The sequence below is a fragment of the Ahaetulla prasina genome, chromosome 4 (genome assembly GCF_028640845.1).
Source record: "Ahaetulla prasina isolate Xishuangbanna chromosome 4, ASM2864084v1, whole genome shotgun sequence".
Lineage (NCBI taxonomy): Eukaryota > Metazoa > Chordata > Lepidosauria > Squamata > Colubridae > Ahaetulla > Ahaetulla prasina.
Window position 1 is genome coordinate 135807572 of NC_080542.1, and position 21736 is coordinate 135829307.

Here is a 21736-nt window from a genome sequence, read left to right on the forward strand (position 1 = left end):
CCTAAATGAAAATTACCATTCTGCCTTTTATTTTACCCACTTTTATCCTCATATTCAGACCCAGAAAATGAGACAAACTGGTTTTATAGTTTCTAGGTTCATTAAAAATTGGATACTATATAAGAGACAGTAAAATTCCCCATCCCTACACATCACTTCTTTATATTAAAATTACATGCACAATGTATAGCTTATTTTATTTATGGATGTGTACAATCTAAGTATCCACAAAACCCTAGGATGTGGGCTCTAGAAATCATATTGCAGCTTTTCATCAAATCCAGGGGTGTCAAATTCGATTTCATGGACGATTGCATCAGGGTTGTGTTTGACCTTGGGTGGGGTGGAGGGCAAGTCCAGACTGGCCATGGCCAGCTTGATGTCACTTGTGTCGGACACACTTATGATGGTCCAAGCACTCTGCCAGCAAAAACAGGCTCCTGAGCTCCATTTCTGACTGCTACAGCCTCCTACAACCCCCTCCCAGTGAAAATGGAGGTTGGCAGTGCCGCGTGCGGCCATCGCAACGGGTGCATTCTAAATATTTTTACTACCGGTTCTGTGGGCATAGCTTATTTTGTGGGTGTGGCTTGATGGTCATGTGACTGGGTAGGCCTGGCCAACATAATGTCACTCACGTCAAGGGGTGCCTCACCTGGTCCTCCCCTCCCAGCCATTCCTTGTCACACCCAGCCTCAACGTATCTATAGTTCTGCAAAAATGTTGTTCACCTTTTTTTCAACTTTATTATCTACATATTATAGATGCACTTTCATAGACCACTGAAAGGAGGAAATGGCTCACATGCTTTGCCCAAGAGTGTGATAAGCAACAGGCTTTTAAGGGGCTGCCACAAAGAAGGGGGGCGATGTATTTTCCAAAGCACCAGAAGACAAAACAAGAAACAATGGATGGAAACTGAACAAAGAGAGAAGCAACCTAAAATTAAGGAGAAACTTTCTGACAATGTGAACCAATATAGGTTTCAGTCATAATTTCACATATAAAATAGCTATTCATGTAATACATATTGTTCAAAACAGTCATTAGTATTATGGCTGATGTTTGATAGCAAGCCTAAAATCCCCATTCCCTCCCACTTCAGGGGAAGGTTACTTCAAAATCCCCATTCCCTCCACATTCCTGCCAGCTGCATAAAGGAAACTTTGTAAGCAAAAAATAGCTACCGGTGCTTAGATATTTTTTTATTTTTTTTTTAATAAAAAAAGATATAATATAAAGTGGAAGCCGGAAGTTCGGCACCATTTACAAGCAGGCAGAAAACTCATTCAAGACAGGATATTTCACAATGGAAATCGCCCAAACATTTTTAGAAACACATGTTGCACAAACCCAAAAACTTCAAAAACATAGAACCATATAAGAATTCCTCCTTTTATCCAGTTTGTTGTTCAGCTGACTGAGAAACGAACTGCTTCTGCAAGTAAAAATCTCCTTCCAGCAGCTGCGTCAATTTAAAGCGATGGTGTCTCCTTCTTCTTCTTCTTCTTCTTCTTCTTCTTCTTCTTCTTCTTCTTCTTCTTCTTCTTCTTCTTCTTCTTCTTCTTCTTCTTCTTCTTCTTCTTCTTCTTCTTCCTCTTCGCCAAGCGATCTCCTGGCTGAGAAGCGAGTCCTGATATTTTCATTCTAGCCAATCAATTGGGAGTCTTCTTGGCTTCTCAATTTAAAGCCACAGTGTCTTGTTTTTTCCCCTCTTCTTTGTGAAGTGAGCCCTGGTTTTTTCCTTCTAGCTGATCAGCTGGGAGTCGGGAGGCAGCAATAGATGGAGGTGGGGCCAGACAGAGATGGCATTTATCAGTTCTCCAAACTATTCAAAATGTTTACTACCGGTTTGCAAGAACCGGGGAGAACCGGTAACAACCCACCACTGCATTGCAAGCTCTGTTTCCGGCTGCGACAGCCTGCTGCAACCCTCGGCCAGTGAAAATGGAGCCTCTGTTTTCATTGGCAGAGGCACCACGGGCCGGTCCGTTGCTGTTTCCAGGGAGGCCCCATGGGCCAGATCTAAGCACCCTGCAGGCCTTGAGTTTGATAACCCTGATCTAATCCATCTATTCCTCAAAGGAATAATAATGTTGAGTACATTGGGTTACATTCAATTATATTTAATTATGAGCCTTCAGAGCCTTTAGACCTATGATGGCAAACCTGTGTCAAGTGTGGCAGAGGTAGTACACAGAGCCCTCTTCTGATTTCTGGCCAGCTGGTCTTTGCGGGTGCTGGAGCACTGGAAAATGGCCAGAAAACAGACCAGAAAACAGGCCGGAAAATGGCCTGAAAAACAGCCAAAAACGGCTAAAAAACAGGCGTGCATGCGCCAGCCAGCTGGTCTTTGGGTTTCTGGCGTTCCGGCATGCGCACCTGCAGATACGTTCTGGTTTGGGCACTCGGTGTTGAAAAGATTTGCCATCACTGCTTTAGGCTTTTCTCCTCTGGAATTCACTTTTGCACTTGCATCTTCCTCTACTCTGGAGAAACTGCTAGCAAAGCCAACGTTCTGAACTCAGAATCTTTTAGAATGCCATTGTTTACTAATGGTCTCCTTTCTGGAGGAGAAAATAAATAAATAAATAAACAAATATTTCCCTCAACACTGTCAAACTATTACTAAATGTGCACTACTATTAATTTTCTCATCGTTCCCATCACCCATCTCCTTTCACCTATGACTGTATGACTGTAACTTTGTTGCTTGTATCCTTATGATTTATATTGATATTGTTTAATGATTGTTTTTTTGTACTCTATGACTATCATTAAATTTTGTACCTTATGATTCTTGATGAACGTTATCTTTTCTTTTATGAACACTGAGAGCATATACACCAAGACAAATTCCTTGAACAATAAAAAAAATCTATTCTATTCTATTCTATTCTATTCTATTCTATTCTATTCTATTCTATTTCTTCCTCCCTCCCTTCTTCTTTCCCTCCCTAATTCCTTCCTTCCTTCCTTCCTTCCTTCCTTCCTTCCTTCCTTCCTTCCTTCCTTCCTTCCTTCCTTCCCTCCTGTCCCTTTCTCCCTTGCTCATTCCTCCCTCCCTTTCTTCTTTTACCTTATGATTCTGGATGAAGGTATCTTTTCTTTTATGTATACTGAGAGCATGTACACCAAAGACAAATTCCTTGTGTGTCCAATCACACTTGGCTAATAAAAAATTCTATTCTATTCTATTCCATTCCATCCCATCCCATTCCATTTCATTCCATAACACCATTATTGTCACAATAGTTTGGAAAGCCCCTTCAAACTGCACAATCTGGAGAAGAGACTTCCAAACTATGGTGAGAATAGGACTCAGATGAAATGTGATGGAAGGATAATGGGTGTGGGGGGAGCAGGGAGAGGATCCATGCACCAATGAGCCTAGTTGACTGTTACCTCCCATCTTGCACCAAGTTTCTACATGCTTGGAGACCTCCCAAGGCCTCCCCCATCCCAAGGTGCCCCTGTGCTGTTACTTAATGACCCATGTGGTCACCTAATGACTGCAACAGAGAGACCTTGGATCGCAGTGGTTGAGCAAGGCAGTTACATAACGATCACAATGACTTACATCCAAAATTACAGGCTCAATTGTGGTCGTAATTCAAGGACTACCCATAATTTATTTGAAGTGATCCCTAGTCAAATTTGTGCCATATGGAAAAGGGTACTGGCTCTGTTTTATGGATAAAGAAAGTACAACTAGGCTAACTTTATCAATTACTGTAAACTTTTATCTGTTCAACTGATTTTGAAAACTACATGGAAATTTTACTTATCATTTTCATATTGTTGTAATTTTCCTCTCAAAAGCCCACTTATACTGTATAATGCAGAGTAGACAGAAAGTGGACAGAATTGTAAAGATGAAAAGTTTACATTTCTTCAATAATCAAGCATTTAACAGCCCCTGTCACTTAACAGTATCATCAGTTAATCTCATGCCTTGAGATGTTTTGAGAAGGTAATCTCAAAATTCCTATCTGGAGATTTTGGGGCCTGGCAACTCATCCAGAGCGCTTCAGGTTGGGTCAAGCAAGCCTGAAATCAAGGAAATGCAGAAAACTAGCTTCTTTTGCTATACCAGTTGGTTAAAGAACAAAGCAGTTGGATTACAGAAGTTATCATTCCTGAGAACCTTGGCTAGGGTTCAAAAATGATCATAAACTCAAGTTAGTTTTTCAAAGTACTGTCATCAACCTAGTATGCTACACTTTGTAGGCCTTCATGTCTAATATTTGTAGGACGAACCAGCATTGCTCCAGGCTAGCATATTTTTTGTTCTCTATATGAAAGTAGTTAGGAAATAAGAAAGTATGTAGTTCAACAAATCTGTAAGACAACAAGCATTTTACTGGAGAATCCTTCTCCTTTCCAGTCCCAAGGACCTCTTCAATCAACATATATGTGATGTGTATTTGTGTAATAGAATAACAGAGTTGGAAATGACCTTGGGGATCTTCTAATCCAACCCCCTGCTCAAGCAGGAAATTTTATACCATTTCAGACAAATGGTTGTCCAATCTCTTCTTAAAAACCTTCATTAGCCCCCACAACTTCTGAAAGCAAACCATCTCATTGATTAATTGTTCTAGCTGTCAGGAAATTTCTTCTTAGTTCTAGGTTGCTTCTCTCCTTGATTACCATACTGTTCGGAGCAGTGGTGAAATCTGAACTGGTTTACTGGCTGCCCATGCGCACTGCGCGCATGCATGCACATTGCGCACCACATATCAAATGCAAGGTGTGCACATGTGCATTCAGCGCACGCCAAAAGGAGGCATGGGGTAAATAGAACAGCGTGCTGGGAGGGTGATCAGTTGTGGCGCACAATCTTTTTTTACCTTTTAAAAGCATTTTTTAAAAGAAGCGGCAAGCAGGGAAGCGGGTGACCGGGCATTGGGTGGGCATGGGCAGGAGGGGCAGGGATTTTGCTACCAGTTCTCCGAACCACCCGCTGCCATCGCTACTGGATTGGCTGATCCAGTCTGAACCAGGAGCATTTCACCTCTGGTTCAGAGTTTAAGATGCACTTCTCCCACCCTAAAAATGGGTGAAAATTTCAGTGTTTATTATACACCGAATATTACTGAAGCCCTGCCCACCCACTGGCCGCCAATCTTCAGCCGTTTTGGTTTCCACACACCCCGTTTTTGGCCTCCATGCATCGCATTTTCAACTGGTTCCAGGTGGCAAGGAAAGGTGATGGCAATCCCTGCCACCTGGAACCAGCCAAAAATGTGACACATAGAGGCCGAAACTATGACGCTCGGAGGTGGCGATGGGCTGTGGCAATCCCTGCAGTCTGGAACAGCTGATTGGTGGCATTCCAGGAGGGCAATCCAACCACCAATCAGCTGGTCATGCTGAATCAGGCTGCGATAATGTGCTGAAACTGACCTGGATGTTGCTGCAAGGATGCCAGCCAGATCAATACTGATGGATGCTGGTAGGCAGAGGCAGGTTATTTTTTCTTGTTTTCCTCCCCAAAACTAATGTGCGTTTTATATTCCAGAGTGTCTTATACTCTGAAAAATACGGTAGTTTACGTCCATTGCTTCTTGTCCTGATTTCAAGTGCTATGGAGAAGAGGTTGAGCCCTTCTTCTTTGTGGAAGCCCCTCAAATATTGGAACACTGCTAGATGTTACTCCAGTAACTTCTTTTTGTTAAACTAGACATACCCAATTTCTGCAAATGTTCTTCGAATGTTTAACTTCCAGTCCCTTAATCATCTGCAGTCTTTCATATACCCATACATACATATGGTGTAAGGCAGTGGTGAAATCTGAACTGGTTTACTACCGGTGCGCTGGCTGAGCATGCACACTGCGTAAGCACATGCACAGTGCACACCATGCAACAAATGCAAGGTGCACATGCACAGTGCACACCAGCGTGCAGTGCGCACCAAAAGGAGGCATGGGGTAAGTAGAACAGCACGCGGGAGTGTGATCAGCTGTGGCGCGCAATCTTTTTTTTTACTTTTAAAAGCATTTTTTTTACAACCTATTTGGCCGAATAGGTTGTAAAAAAATGCTTTTAAAAGTAAAAATAAAGGCTCTGATGATCATGCAGCTCAGCTATAATCATCAGAGCCTTTTTTTTAACCTTTTAAAAGCATTTATTAAAAGAAGTGGTAAGCGGGGAAGCGAGCAACCAGGCATTGGGTGGGCATGGGTTTGGGACCAGGGATTTTTGCTACTCATTCTCCGAACCACCCACCGCCATCACTACCGGATTGGCCGATCTGGTCCGAACCGAGAGCATTTCACCCCTGGTGTAAGGACTGTAACAGCTACTTGTAGGATAGCAAGGCAGAAGACTAGCAGAGGATATCCATGAAACCAAATAGTAGTCAAGGAGACACAATGAACTTTCTTTAATCTCACAATGCATGGAAAGACTCAACCACAGTTTCACTGTGAATAGGCTAGAAATTCCTGGAAACTTGGCATTTAGCTAAATCAGCCAACAATCGACACACAGAAATAAACCAGATTTACACACCATTCCAAAGTGACAATAAAAAAGCTAAGAAGGAAAGAAAAAGACCAGAACATGTTCTCTCCAGCAGCTAATGCCCAGATAAGCAGGGATTAACAGCAGAAAACAACCAAGCAGAAAACAATACCCTAATCAAAGAACTATCCTCATAATGGCAAGGAAACTACTGTATATGAACAAAGAGTAAACCCCATCCTCACTTGCACTGATGACATTAGTTAATTGGGTAATAAAATGTCTGCAAGCCAACAATCAAACTCAGAGAGCATCCAGCACTGTATACATACAAATACACATCCTTTCCTAACTCAACACGTTTAACCAGGGGCACAAGGAAAGAGTGATTGGTGATAGTGGTTATTTCTCTCCCACCCCACACTCCTGTATATAATCTTGTTTGCTTGCTTGCTAAGAAAAAAAAAGGTGACTCATTTGCCATGTAAAAGATTTGCAAATGGTGCCCTGTCATTGTTTATAAAATTTATCCAGTCCTATCCAGTAACATTTTAACAGTAACAGCTTCTTTTCCAAAAACTCTTCACTACTAACTAGAGCATACAAAACATTTGCCAGACCTAGTCTTGAATACAGCTCATCCATCTGGAACCCATACCACATCTCTGACATAAATACAATAGAACGAGTCCAGAAATATTTTACTAGAAGAGTTCTTCGCTCCTCCGAAAACAATAAAATACCTTATACCACCAGGCTTGAAATCCTGGGATTAGAAAACTTACAACTCTGTTGACTTTGACATGACCTGTGTTTAACACACAAAATCATCTATTGCAATATCCTTCCTGTAAAAGACTACTTCAGCTTCAATCGCAATATTACAAGAGCAAAAAATAGATTCAAGCTTAATGTCAACCGCTTCAAACTTGATTGCAGAAAATATGACTTCTGTAACAGAGTTGTTAATGCTTGGAACTCATTACCTGACTCCATAGTCTCTTCTCAAAATCCCAAAAATTTCAACCAAAAACTGTCTACTATTGACCGCACCCCATTCCTAAGAGGACAATAAGGGGCGTGCAAAAGAGCACAAAAGTGCCTACCATTCCTGTCCTATTGCTCCCTTCATTATATCAAATTAATATAGTTGATGCATTTTTTTTACTTATATATATATTTTCTTCAAGATATGTTGTTTTATTTATGACAATGTTTGTGTATCCTGTTGTGACAAAAAGAAATTAAAAAAAAAACATACTGAGCTGTTTCATTTCTGCACTTTCACACCTGTAGAGATTTCTCTTCTTCAGATTCTAGCACTGAATTTTCATTGGGCAATGGGGATTTACAAATATGTCAGTTAATGGACTTTCTGGATGCTCTCTGAGCTTGATTGTTGGCTTGCAGACATTTCTTGAGTTTCTTCGGCCTCAATTTTGAAGCCTTGCTCTGCCCAAGAAAGTAGAAATTCCTGAAGACTTGCTCATTACTACGGGCACTGGCTGGCAGGGAGAGGCCTTTCTCAGTCCTACCTAGACTTGAATTTGAGACATTCTGCCCTGAAGGGCTCCCTTCTGCCCTACTGCTACAGCAATTCCTGAATTTTCCTACGACTTTCTCAAGATCGGCTGTGTTGCGTTGCACCCATCCAGGTTGCATTTGTGCCAAGAAGAAAGCTTGGGCTGGCTGCATTTCATATGGGTTCTGTGGCTCTCGGTTTTGTGAGAAGTTTCGATTCCACCTTTTGTGTCATGCACAGCACCTTGTTATCCTAGATCTCAGCACTCCTGTCTTCGTTGCTGCTTTGATTCCAAAGCAGAATTTCCAGTTCGGAAGGTTATTGTAGCAAAATCACCGTAAATTTCCTTCTTGTATCAGATGATGGGAGGAACTGTGTTTCTCATGTGCAAATCTCATGCGAAGAAATTCTTTCAAACCATTTTTGTTTATACGATATTTCAGCCAGGGGATTAAAGTCATGCTGAAAATATCTGAGACTTAAAGACACAATCTTGAATGCTGCTTCCCCAGTTTTCTGCAGATGGTTTTCAAGGTCACTGCACAGGTCAACTCAAAAGCAAATGAAAGAAATTGCGACAAAACGAGATGAATATTATAAAGTGAGTACAAAGCAGGAGTGGGGAGAAGTGTCACTTGCAATGGATGGCCATTCCTTTGATGATCGTGAGCCTTTATTTTTCTTCTATTCAAATGAGGATTTGCAGATCCCAGCATTTATGAATCCTTTGCTAATGAAGTTTTGTCACGGAGCTAAGACAATTCTGGGCAACTGTTATCTTTGCTATTAAGGCATCATCTTTCTTCTATGAGGCAATGCAACATCCTTTGATGGACAATTTTGTCCTTTTCATCTTTATGTTACAGGTAGTCCTCAACTTACAATAGTTTGCTTAGTGACCATTCAAAGTTACAAGGGTACTGAAAAAAGTGACTTATGACCATTTCTCACACTTATGACATTGCAGCATCCTTATCATCATGTGATTTGCATTCAGATGCTTGACAACTGGCTCATATTTATGATGGTTGCAGTGTCCTGGGGTCACGTGATCCCCTTTTGCGACCTTCTGACAAGCAAAGTCAATGGGGAAACCAGATTCACTTAATAACGGTGGTAAGAAAAATTGTAAATGGGGGCAAAATTTGTTACTTACGTAACAAATTTCTCACTTAGCAACATAAATTTTGGGCTCAACTGTGGATATGTCGTGTCCCACTCCTCCGCTGACGGCCGGGTCAGGGAAATCCGAATCAGGCGTGCCTCTGCAGCTCTGCCAAAGTCCTAGCAAAGTTCTCAAGGCAGGCAGGAGACCAGAAAGTGACTTCAGCAACATATGTTAGACTTTGCCTGACTCAGAGAATGCCAGAAAGCAGATCCTTTATATAGGCCATGGGGTGTGGCTCCATGACTCAGCACTTATCCAGGCCTGCCCCTCCCTTCCTTTTGATGACGCCGCCTATCAATTCTCCTAAAGCGAGGGTCGCTCCAGGCTCCAGCTGTTGGTAATTGACCTTCCTCAGGCTCACATGCTGTGGGGGAGGGGAAGGGGTCTAGTTGCTCCGTTTGCCTGGGCATGGAGCCAGGGCTGGGGGCTAGAGGCACTTCTTCTTCCTCGGCCTGTCTGGGCATGGTGCCAGGGCTGGGGCCTGGAGGCATGCCAGGACATTCCTCAGCGTTCGGAAGGAGATAAGACGGTCCCGGCTGCGGGGAAAGCGAACGAGACACAACAGGATATATGTTCAAGACTACCTGCATTGTTCGCTAGAAATTCCCTTAGACAAAACAAGGACAAAACAAAATAAAATCGATGAAACACAAAAAAATAACACCATCTCATTTTAAGATAATCATTCATAGCTTCAGCATTATTAGCATCAAGACATCAAGACCATATTATCACATCAATCAATTATTTTGGACCAAATTATGAGGTTTTAGATTTTTTTAATCTTGTGTTTATTATTTTCATAAATAAGGTACCAAATATACTTAATACTCTTTCCTCCTCCTATATTCCCCACAACAACAACCCTATGAGGTGGGTTGGGCTGAAAGAGTGACTGGCCCAAGGTCACCTAGCCTGACTTTGTGCCTAAGGCAGGACTTGAACTCCCAGCCTCCTAGTTTCTGACCTGGTGCTTTGACCAATAAACCAAGCTGGCTGTACCATGTTTCCCCGAAAATAAGATATCCCCTGATAATAAGCCTTCCCCCTGAAATAAACCCTCCCCCCAAAATAAGCCCTCCCTCAAAAATAAGCCCTCCCCGAAAATAAACCCTCCTTGAAAATATTTAAATGCATGCGCAGCCGGTCCCCATCCTTTCCTCTGGTTAGGGTTAGGGAGACAGAGCTGGAAATCAGGTAGGACAGCAAGAGGAGCCCCGTCTTGCTCCATGTGCCCCAAAATAATAAGACCTCCCTGAAAATAAGGTCAAGTGCTTATTTCAGGGTTCAAAAAAATATAAGACAAGGTCTTGTTTTCAGGGAAACATGGTATGTATACAGTATACAGTTAGGAGAAAAATTATATAACTTGTAGCAATTTAACGTCAATGAAATTGTCATGCTTCTACTCATTTTTCCCCCATTAAATCCTTGCATCCTTTCATTGGCCTGAAACAATTATTGTCCTATTCTTCTTCTGCTGTTACATTTCTAAGAGAGTACCTCTAATACCATTCTTATTATTTCTTTTTGACTGCACCAGTCAAACATCCCAACATATTTTGAAGACACCAGCCTAGAGGAAATGAACAAATGAACACAAATAAATAAAACATTTTCAGGTGCATAGAATAGCAGGAAAGCAAAGAATACTTGTTGTGGTCCTCCAGCAGCCTGCGGAGCTGGCAATGGAGTTGGACAGTGATGAGGCTGAGGAAGAGCGTGGGCCAGTCCTGGAGGCTGGAGAAGGCCCGGATGAGAGCTCTGCATCGGAGGCAGAGGTGGGGCCAGGGCCATCAGGGAGTGAGGTGCAGACTCCAGAGCCTCCAGAGACTGACGGTAGGCAGAGGAACAGAAGAAGTCTGATCCTTATGCACGCATGAATAGAGCTGCCGGAAGGCAAGAGCAGCTCAAGCAAAGAGGACGACTCGGGAGTAGGGCCAAGAGATGATTGGCCCCTCCCATAAGGCTTAAAAGATCAGCAACTGTGTTTGGGCTCTTTGCTGGAAAACAACGTTGATAGCTTTGTCTTGTTGCATTTGTTTTGTATCGGTGTCTTTTGAACTTTTGCCAAGAAAGCCCTTTGGCAGTTTGCCTAGTTGGATCAAGGTTCGTGATAGGACTGAGGAATTGTGTTGGGAGGAATTTGCTTTAGTTTAGTTGAACTTCGTTGAGAATGAAGTAATTCTCAGCTGTGCGAATAAAGTTTGTTTTTACACTAACTGAGTTTTCTACTACCTACTTGGGCCTGGGTCACAACAATACTGTGTTGGAAGTCCCTAGCTTTTACATCTCAGAACTACAGGTGGGTCCTGACATGATTGGGATCAGAATTTCCATTGCTAGGCAAGTTTGTTAGTGAGCCATGCCCAATTTTATGACCTTTTTGCCACGGTTCTTAAACAAATCACTGCAGTTATTAAATGAATCATATGGATCTTCAACAAATCTGGTATCCCCAGTTCGCTTTGCTTATCAGAAGCTATCTGGGAATGGCAATCACAAATGGCAATCACATGACCCAGGGAGGTTGTAACCATAGTAAATACATCCTAGCTGCCTAGTGCCTGAATTCTGATCACATGACAATGGGTACAATGCAGCAGTCGTAAATGTGAGGACTGGTTGTAAGTCACTTTTTCCAGCGCCATTGTAGCAATAGCAATAGCAAGACTTATATACCGCTTCATAATGCTTTTACAGCTCTCTCTAAGCCAGGGGTAGTCAACCTTTTTATACCTACTGCCCACTTTTGTATCTCTGTTGGTAGTAAAATTCTCTAACTGCCCACCGGTTCTACAGTAATGCACCGTGTATCATTGTCTGCGCATGCCTCTCATCCATCATGGATTGAGTTTGGGGTGGGCGGGCGCCAGCTACCAGCTCTGCTTGCCTGTTAGAGCTGGGTGGTGTGGGGGGAGATACGTGAGCTATTCTGGGACGAAGCTCTTTTGTTTGTGGTTTAGTTTCACTTACATTTAGTTTCACTTACGTAACGTGAACTAAACTTATGTGCGGGCGATACAAATAGTATATTTTCAGAAATTTAAATTGTCACGGGGAATTTTATGAAAACCTAATGAAAATGTTTTTAAATAATGCTATGCATTTTTTTTAAAAAGTCAATTAAATTAAAAAAAAGGAAAGTGCTTCAGTATCGGACAAAACCCTACCGCCCACCATGAAAGCTGGAACGCCCACTAGTGGGCAGTAGGGACCAGGTTGACTACCACTGCTTTAAGCTTTTTACAGAGTCAGCATATTGTCCCCAACAATCTGGGTTCTCATTTTACCGTCCTCGGAAGGCTGAGTTAACCTTGAGCTGATCACAATCGAACTCCTGGCAGCGAGCAGAGTTAGCCTGTAATACTCTATTCCAGTGTTGGCGAACCTTTTTGGCACTGAGTGCCAAAACGGGAGGGTGTGAGCATGTGGGGGAATGCCGGAAACCAGAAGAGCAACTTCTTGGCACGCATGCACAGGAGCACCAGAAACCAGAAGAGCAGTTTCCTGGCGCACATGCGCATGCCAAGAAGCTGAGCTTCCGGTTTCCTGTGTGCACATGCACATCGGTCACCTGGTCTTTTGGTTTCTGGCAAGCATGCACGCGCAAAGATCAGCAGGCTGGCGCACATGCACATGCCGGAAACCGGAAGTTCAGCTTCCTGGCACGCACACGTGTGCCAGGGAGCTGCTCTTCCAGTTTCCGGTGCTCCCACACACACTTAGACCAGCTGGCCAGTGTGAATGTGCGCATCAGAACCCAGAAGAGCAACGGGTGATGGCTGGCATGCCTGGAGAGATGGCTCTGTGTGCACTTCCGGCATATGTGCCATAGGTTCGCAATCACGGCTCTATTCTAAGCCAGGAGTCTCCAACTCTGGCCTATAGTTTTGTACGAAGGGCAAGTTGTGGCCACGTGAGTGGGAGACTGGCGCACACAGTCCCACTCACGCACGCAGCGAGTACCAGAACTCGTAGTCCCACTCATGCGGCCTAGTTCTGACTAGGCCGCAGCCTGCCCCTCACACGAAACTATCTCCTCTTCCCCTCCTCCCCTGCTTGCACCAGACTTCCAACCCAGAAAGATTGGAGAACACTGTTCTAAGCGCTGCACCACCAAAGCTCTGAATTGTAACTTTGAATGGTCACTTAATGTATACAGGCAGTCCTCAATTTATGACCCCAAAGGAGCCCAACATTTCTTTTGTTGAGTGAGACATTTCTTAAGTGAGTTTTACCCCATTTTACAATCTTTTTTGCCACACTTGTTAAGTGACTCACTGCAGCTGGTAAGTTAATAATCTTGTTCTTAAATGAATCTAGTTTCCCCATTGACTTTGCTTGTCAGAAGGTTACAGAAGTTGATCATATGACCCTGGGACACAGCAATGATCATAAAAGTGAACCAATTGCCAAGCATCTGTATTTTGATCTCATGATTATGGGGATACTACAAAGGTCATAACTGTGAAAAATGATCATAAGTCACTTTTTTCACTGCTGTTGTAACTTTGAACAGTCACTAAACAAACTATTGTTAAGTTGAGGACTACCTGTAGTTGTAAGTGTATACAAACATACCTGTATACCAATAGTGGATTTCAAATTCCGGCGCTACCAGTTTGCTATCGGTAGCATGCAGATGTGTGCTCTCGCTTTGCTTCTGCGCATGCGCAGTGTGCTCACATCTGGGCGGGTGGGCAGAGCCTTCCGCCACTGCCACTACCAGTTCACCCGAACTGGGGCGAATCAGGAACAACCCACCACTGCTGTATACACTATAAGCTACCTGTATACAGCTGATTCTCAGCTTACAATAATTCATTTAGTGATTGTTTGATGTTACAATGGCATTGAAATAAGTGACTTATAATAGTTTTTCCCACTTACAACTTTTGCAGTACCCTCATATACTGATCACAATTAAGATAGAATAGAATAGAATAGAATAGAACAGAATAGAATTTATTGGCCAAGTGTGATTGGACACACACAAGGAATTTGTTTTGGTGCATATGCTCTCAGTGTACATAAAAGAAAAGAAAAAAAATACCTTCATCAAAGGTACAACATTTACAACACAAATGATGGTCATAGGTTGCAATTTAACCCTTAATGATAGCAACAAAAAGTTACAGTCATACAATCCATATAAGTGTAAAGAGATTGGTGATGAAAACGATGAGAAGATTAATACTAGTGTAGATTTAGTAAATAGTTTGACAGTGTTGAGGGAATTATTTGTTTAGCAGAGTGATGGCCTTCGGGAAAAAACTGTTCTTGTGTCTAGTTGTTCTGGTGTGCAGTGCTCTATAGCGTCGTTTTGATGGTAGGAGTTGAAACAGTTTATGTCCAGGATGTGAGGGATCTGTAAATATTTTCACGGCCCTCTTCTTGATTCATGCAGTATACAGGTCTTCAATGGAAGGCAGGTTGGTAGCAATTATTTTTTCTGCAGTTCTAATTATCCTCTGAAGTCTGTGTCTTTCTTGTTGGGTTGCAGAACCAAACCAGACAGTTATAGAGGTGCAGATGACAGACTCAATAATTCCTCTGTAGAACTGAATCAGCAGCTCCTTGGGCAGTTTGAGCTTTCTGAGTTGGCGCAGAAAGAACAGTCTTTGTTGTCCTTTTTTGATGATGTTTTTGATGTTAGCTGTCCATTTTAGATCTTGCGATATGATAGAACCTAGAAATTTAAAGGTTTCTACTGTTGATACTGTGTTGTAAAGTATTGTGAGAGGTGGAAGTATGGAAGGGCTTCTCCTAAAGTCTACCACCATTTCTACAGTTTTGAGTGCGTTCAGTTCCAGATTGTTACGGTCGCACCACAAGGCTAGTTGTTCGACCTCGCGTCTATATGCGGATTCGTCATTGTCTTGAATGAGACCAATCACTGTTGTGTCATCTGCGAACTTCAGGTGTTTAACAGATGGATCGTTAGAGATGCAGTCATTGGTATACAGAGAGAAGTGGGGAGAGCACACAGGCTTGGGAGGCCCCTGTGCTAATTGTACAGGTATCTGAAGTGATCCCGCTTAGCTTTACTTGCTGCTTCCTGTTTGTTAGGAAGCTTGTGATCCACTTACAAGTCTGTTCAGGTACCTGTAGCTGGTTTAGTTTAGTTAAAAGAGTGTCTGTAATGATGGTATTGAATGCTGAACTAAAGTCTACAGAGTGGACCCTTACATAGGTCTTTGGAGATTCAAGATGTTGTAAGATGTAGTGCAGAGCCATATTAACAGCATCATCTGTTGATCTATTTGCTCGGTATGCAAATTGCAAGGGGTCTAACAGCGGATCCGTGATAGTTTTCAGATAGGAAAGCACTAGCCTTAGACGCTTAGCAACTGACTCATATTTATGATGGTTGCAGTTTCCTGAGTCATGTGATTTACTTTTGAACCTCTGATAATCAAAGTCAATGAGGAAGCCATTTAATAACCATGTTACTAACTTGAGAACTTCATGATTCACTTAACAACTTGTGGCAAGAAAAGTTGTAAAATAGGGCAAAAGTCACTTAACCAATGTCTCGCTTAGCAACAGAAATTTTGGGTTCAATTGTGGTCGTAGGTCGAGGACTACCTGTAGTTTCTATTATATTCTTAAAGGTAAAGGTAAAGGTTCCCCTCGCACATATATAATCTAAATATAAAATCCCCTCCAGCTGTTTTATATAGGAGAAAAAAATGAAATAGAATGATTTAAATATGCATGTTAAAATGCAGAGATTGCATAGAGTGTGGACTTTGTAGGAGGACAGCCATGTTAGTCTAAAGAAGCAAAAAATAAAAAATCAGAAACTGCAGTTGCATCTTTTCCGACTGACAAATATCACACGCTTGGGTGAGGGTGTATTTGAGTGATGTAGAGCTCTCGCCAGCAGAGGGCCCCCTGGGATAATTTTCCTTTTTTCCCAATGCTCCTTCCTTATAAAGACAGAAAATCAGTTCTAAGAAAAAGGTCCCCTATAGATCAGTTTCAAAGCCATACGAAACTTAGTCAAGACCAGATACCATATGTTATTCCTTAATGTTTTTCCTTGTGTGAGATTATCCAGAGGCGCAACAGTCTGGATTCCACTGCAAGGTTTTGGATTGGGCTGTTAAAGCGTCTTTAAACACCTGTGATTACAACTGATTACAAATTGGAGACATAATTCAGAGAGTCACTCTAAAGAATAGAATAGAATAGAATTTTTTATTGGCCAAGTGTGATTGGACACACAAGGAATTTGTCTTGGTGCATATGCTCTCAGTGTGCATAAAATCCCGTCATATGTTAACATGTTTACACATTTATTTTCTAAAATTTTTGAAATAAATCTGCATATTTTGAAGGACAGGAGCTGGAAGACATTTGCATCTTATGAGTTCCAAAAGATCTCCATGGTTTTGATTTCCAAAAATAAGTCTTGGAAGTAGCCTTATCTAATGTTATATCACGTATGATAAATATACCCCAAATTTGTTCTGTTCAGGTTAATATGGGTATTGTGGTTCCGTAACAACTGATGTATATTTCAGTGGGGTAGGCTTTATTAAGTCTATTTCAACCAATCCACTACTAAACAGACAACATCACTTTAATCAGAAATATATTCGCTCTATAGATGAATTTATAATATACAACACTTTAAGCCAAAGCAAAAATCAGTAAAATAGCATATGATGGCTTAGTGTGCTATGAAAACCAGACTATTTCAGCTTGTAAAGAAAGGCTTATAGGAGTCCTCTGTAAACTTAACCTATCATGGTATAAGACTGTTTTTTTGGTTTTTTTTAATTTTTTTATTACTTTTTTCCAACAAACAAAAAAGAAAATACATTATTACACCCTTGTGCTATACATAAAAAAAAGGAAGATTTGGGTCTTCGGATATGTCCTCATAATTGCCAAAATCCACGTTCTAGAGGTACAGGTACCGAAGCGTCCAATTTTCCAAGCGCATAGTCCACGAATGGTTTCCAAGTCTTCCAGAAAATATCTTCTTTATACACACCACTTCTAATTTTAATATCACATGTCATTTTATCATTTAAAGCTAATTTCCACATTTCAGAATGCCACTCTTCTATTCTAAAAATCACATCTAATTTCCAATATCTAGCTATTATAATTCTACCTATTATAATCATAATTCTAATCAATTCTTTTTCATATTTTTTAATTCTATTTCTTTAATTACCAACAATAATATAGTTTCCACTCTCAATATTATTACTTTCCCCATCATTTCAAATATCATTTTCTCCAATTGTTGCCAAAACTTTTTAACCTTGTCACATTTATACCACATATGTTCATAAGTCCCCAATTCCATCTCACATCTCCAACATTTTTTACTAATTTTTTTATCCATTTGTGACAATCTTACTGGAGTCAAATACCATTTCCAAACAACTTTATAATTATGCTCTTTAATCCTTATAGATAAAGTTCTCATAATTCTACTATTCCAATTCACATTCCAATCTGACTCTGGTATTTCAATATTAAGATCTTTTTCCCAATTTGTCCTCATCACTCTTTGTAATTTTTCATCAGAATTTATAATCTTATAAACCCTACTAACGAGTCCCTTTAGCCCAATTTCATCTTTCATAATCCGAGATACTAAATATTCAAATTCAGTTTCACATCTATTTATCGAATAATTTTCCCTTAATTTTTTTGTCCATTTTTCTATCTGTATTTTTTCAAACCAATTTAACCCTAATTTTTCAATAATTTCTTTATTCCTCCTTTCATTTTCCATAACTTTTATCCAATCTCTAATAATTTCTATATTTTCATCTTTAATCACTTCATTACGTCTTATATTATTTTTAATCGGCCAATTTCCAATTGTCTCCCCCAAAAAGATTATATCCGGAATTAAAATTTTAACAAATTTATTCCACATTTTACTTAATCCCTTTAACCAATAACTTCTAATTACACATTTTGAGTTTGCTTTATCTAAAAACCACCTTGATCCAAATTTCTCTATATCCCTTAACTCTAAGTCTCTCCAATAGTTATCTTCACCTTTAAATATTTTTACCACTATCCGGATACCATACGCACAGTAATAATTAAATAATTTGGGGATTCCTAATCCACCTTCCTTTTGATTTTGATACCACATTTTCTTCACTAATCTAGGTCTTTTGCCACCATTACAAAATTTGTCCAATTTTTTCTGATATCCTTCAATATCTTTCTCTGTCAAATTTAGCGGTAGCATCTCGAATAAAAAGTTGAACTTGGGCAGCAACATCATCTTACACATTGCAATTCTACCAAACCAAGACAACTTTAACATTTTATATTTGTCTATCTTCTTCTCAATTTCATTAATCACCACATCATAATTAAGTTTTTTCAATTCTTTAACCTTGAGTGAAAGCACTATACCCAAATATTTCAATGTATTTTAATCCTTATCCCAAATTGTTCTTGCATATTCTCAGACTCATTACCATTACTATCCATCAATAATTCTGACTTTGACCAATTTACTTTCAGACCTGTCATTTCCTCAAATTCTTTCAAATGCTTATATATCTTTTTCAGGTCTTTCTCTACATTTTTCAAAATAATTAAAGTATCATCCGCATACAAATTTATCTTATACCCCTTATATCCTTCTAATTCTTCATCTTTTTCTATCATTTTTGTCAAAATTTCCATAGCCAATAAAAATAATGTTGGGGACAAGGGACATCCTTGTCTCGTACCTGCTTCTAATTTTATCTCTTCAGTTAATATTCCATTCACCTTCACTCTTGCACTGCTTTTTTGATACAATTTTGAAATAACATGTATAAACTTATTACCAAAGCCTAAAGCCTCCACAATTACTTTAATAGTTTCCCATTGTACAGAATCAAAAGCTTTAAAAATATCCAATGATACTATACCAATTTTATCACCGTTATATTCAGCTACATCTATAATATTTAATACTCTTCTAACAATATCACTCATGTATCTACCCTTCACGAAACCTACTTGGTTGTAACTTATATATCTATCTATAAATCTATTTAATCTATTACTTATAATAGCAGTAAATATCTTTGCATCCTGATTAATTAAAGAAATGGGCCGATAGGACTCAATCCTTTCTAAATCTTTATCTGGCTTAGGAATTAGGGATATCACCGTTCTATTCCATGACAAAGGTACTTCTCCACCATGTAATATTCCATTAAATAATTTTTGCAATCTTGGTATTATTAATTCTTTAAATTCTTTATAGAACTCAGCAGGTAATCCATCCTCACCTGGAGCTTTCCCTAATTTTATTTTTTGTATAATTCCATTAATCTCATCTTGTGTTATATCTTCTTCCATCAATTCCTTATATGTTTGATCAATTTTCACCACATATTTTTCTAAATAGCTTTGCAATTTTCCCCGATTAACTGGTTTCTTTGAATATAAATTCTGAAAAAAATTTCTAACCACTTCACATTTCTCTAATTTTTTATAACATCTTATACCTCTGTCATCTATCAAAGCTCCAATTTCTCTCTTCTCTCTTTTATTTTTCGCCATCTTTGCCAATAACTTAGAATTTCTGTTACTAAATTCAAAAAAATTCCTATTTAAATATCTCAAATTTCTTTTTACTAACTCTGTATCCTCTTCTATCATTTTATTTCTTAACATATTAAGCTCCTGAAGAATTTTTTTTCTTTAGTAAGCAAAAATTGATTTTCCAATTCTTTAATCTGATTTTTATCTCTTTCCATTTTAATTTTATAATTTTTATATTTCCTACTTGATAATTTAATACTCTCCCCTCTAAACACCGCTTTCATCACATCCCAAACAATTTCAACTTTAACCTCCCCGTTATCATTTAATCTCCAACTTTCCTCCAATTTTTTAAGTATCCATTTTTTATCCTTTTCATTTTTATACAGTTTCTCCTCATATCTCCAATAGCTTCTACAGTAGGAGGATACAGTAGGAGAAGAAGCAGACAAGAGTCTTGGAAAATACGAAGCCGAATGCGGGAGAGAACCATCACTATCTTTTTTCTTGAGTGATGAATTTAAATAGATAGCCCGAAAGAAGTGGCCTGGACATTGGCACGTCCCCTCTCCCCCATTCTCTTTATAGAGGCGAAACCGATGAGGATGTGGGGGAAGAAGATTGTTTGTATTTTATTGTTTGTCTTGTTTGGTTTTTTTTTTTGGTTTTCTTATCCTTTTTTATATGTTAAATGTTGGTTATATGGGAGTTTAATGTTGGGTTGTGGGCACAGAAAGGAAGATGCGGGGATAGGATTGAAAAATTTATATTTTAAATGGGAGTCATAAAAATAATGTCATGGAATGTGAAGGGTACAGGGAATCAGATTAAAAGAAGAAGATTGGAATTTAAGATTAAAAGAGATTTACCAGATATTTTATTTTTACAAGAAACCCATCAGAAATCTGAAGATTCAAATAGAATGTATATAAAAGGTATGCAAATATATGAAAAAGCATTTGGAACTTCAAAAGCCAGAGGAGTTGCAACACTGATATCAGATAGGGTGTATTTTGAAAAACATCAGGTAATTTTGGATGAAGATGGAAGATATGTAATAATTGTTGGAAATCTTAATGAGGAAAAAGTGACACTTGTTAATTTATATTTACCGAATGAAAAACAAAGAGAATTTCTTGAAAAAATAACAAAAATTTTGGAGAATGAAAGTGTAGGGAAAGTAATTGTGGCTGGGGATTTTAATTTAATCAGAGATAAAATAGACAGTACTAACCCCACCCGCTGTGGAGGAGCAAATAAAATGGGGATTTTAAATACGTGGATGCTTCGAAATGGCGTGGTGGATGTGTGGAGAGAGGTCAAAGGAATTGAAAGAGTATATACTTTTTTCTCTAAGATATATAATACATATTCTAGAATTGATTATATTTTTCTTTCTAAAGATTTGTTGAATAATGTGGATAAGGTAGATGTGGGAATTTTTAAAGATTCTGATCATGCAGAAGTTATGGTGGATTTAGATTTTAATTTTGAGAAAAAAAGAAGGTATAAGACTGTTTAAGAAAGTGGTTGGACAACAATTGCTGAAGAACTTGGAGAAAGAGGATTAATGAATCTGGATTTATTTTAGTTGAATTTCAGAGGGATATAGTATGGACCAATGGTGAAATTCACATTTTTTTTACTACTGGCTCTCTGGGCGTGGCTTGGTAGGCATGGTGTGGTGTGGCTTGGTGGGCTTGGTGTGGCTTGGTGGGCATGGCAGGGGAAGGATACTGCAAAATCTCCATTTTCACCCCACTCCAGGGGAAGGATTCTGCAAAATCCCCATTCCCACCACACTTTGGGACCAGCCAGAGGTGGTATTTGCTGGTTCTCCAAACTACTCAAAATTTCTGCTACCGGTTCTCCAGAACATGTCAGAACCTGCTGGATTTCACCCCTGGTATGGACAGAGGATTGGTCATGCTTTCTAATGACCTTCAGCAATGCTAAGATGGAAATGGTGCATTCAGTTTGCCTCATGATCTCAGGTGGGTTTTGATACAGTTTTTGATAATATTATATACTTCTGAATCACAT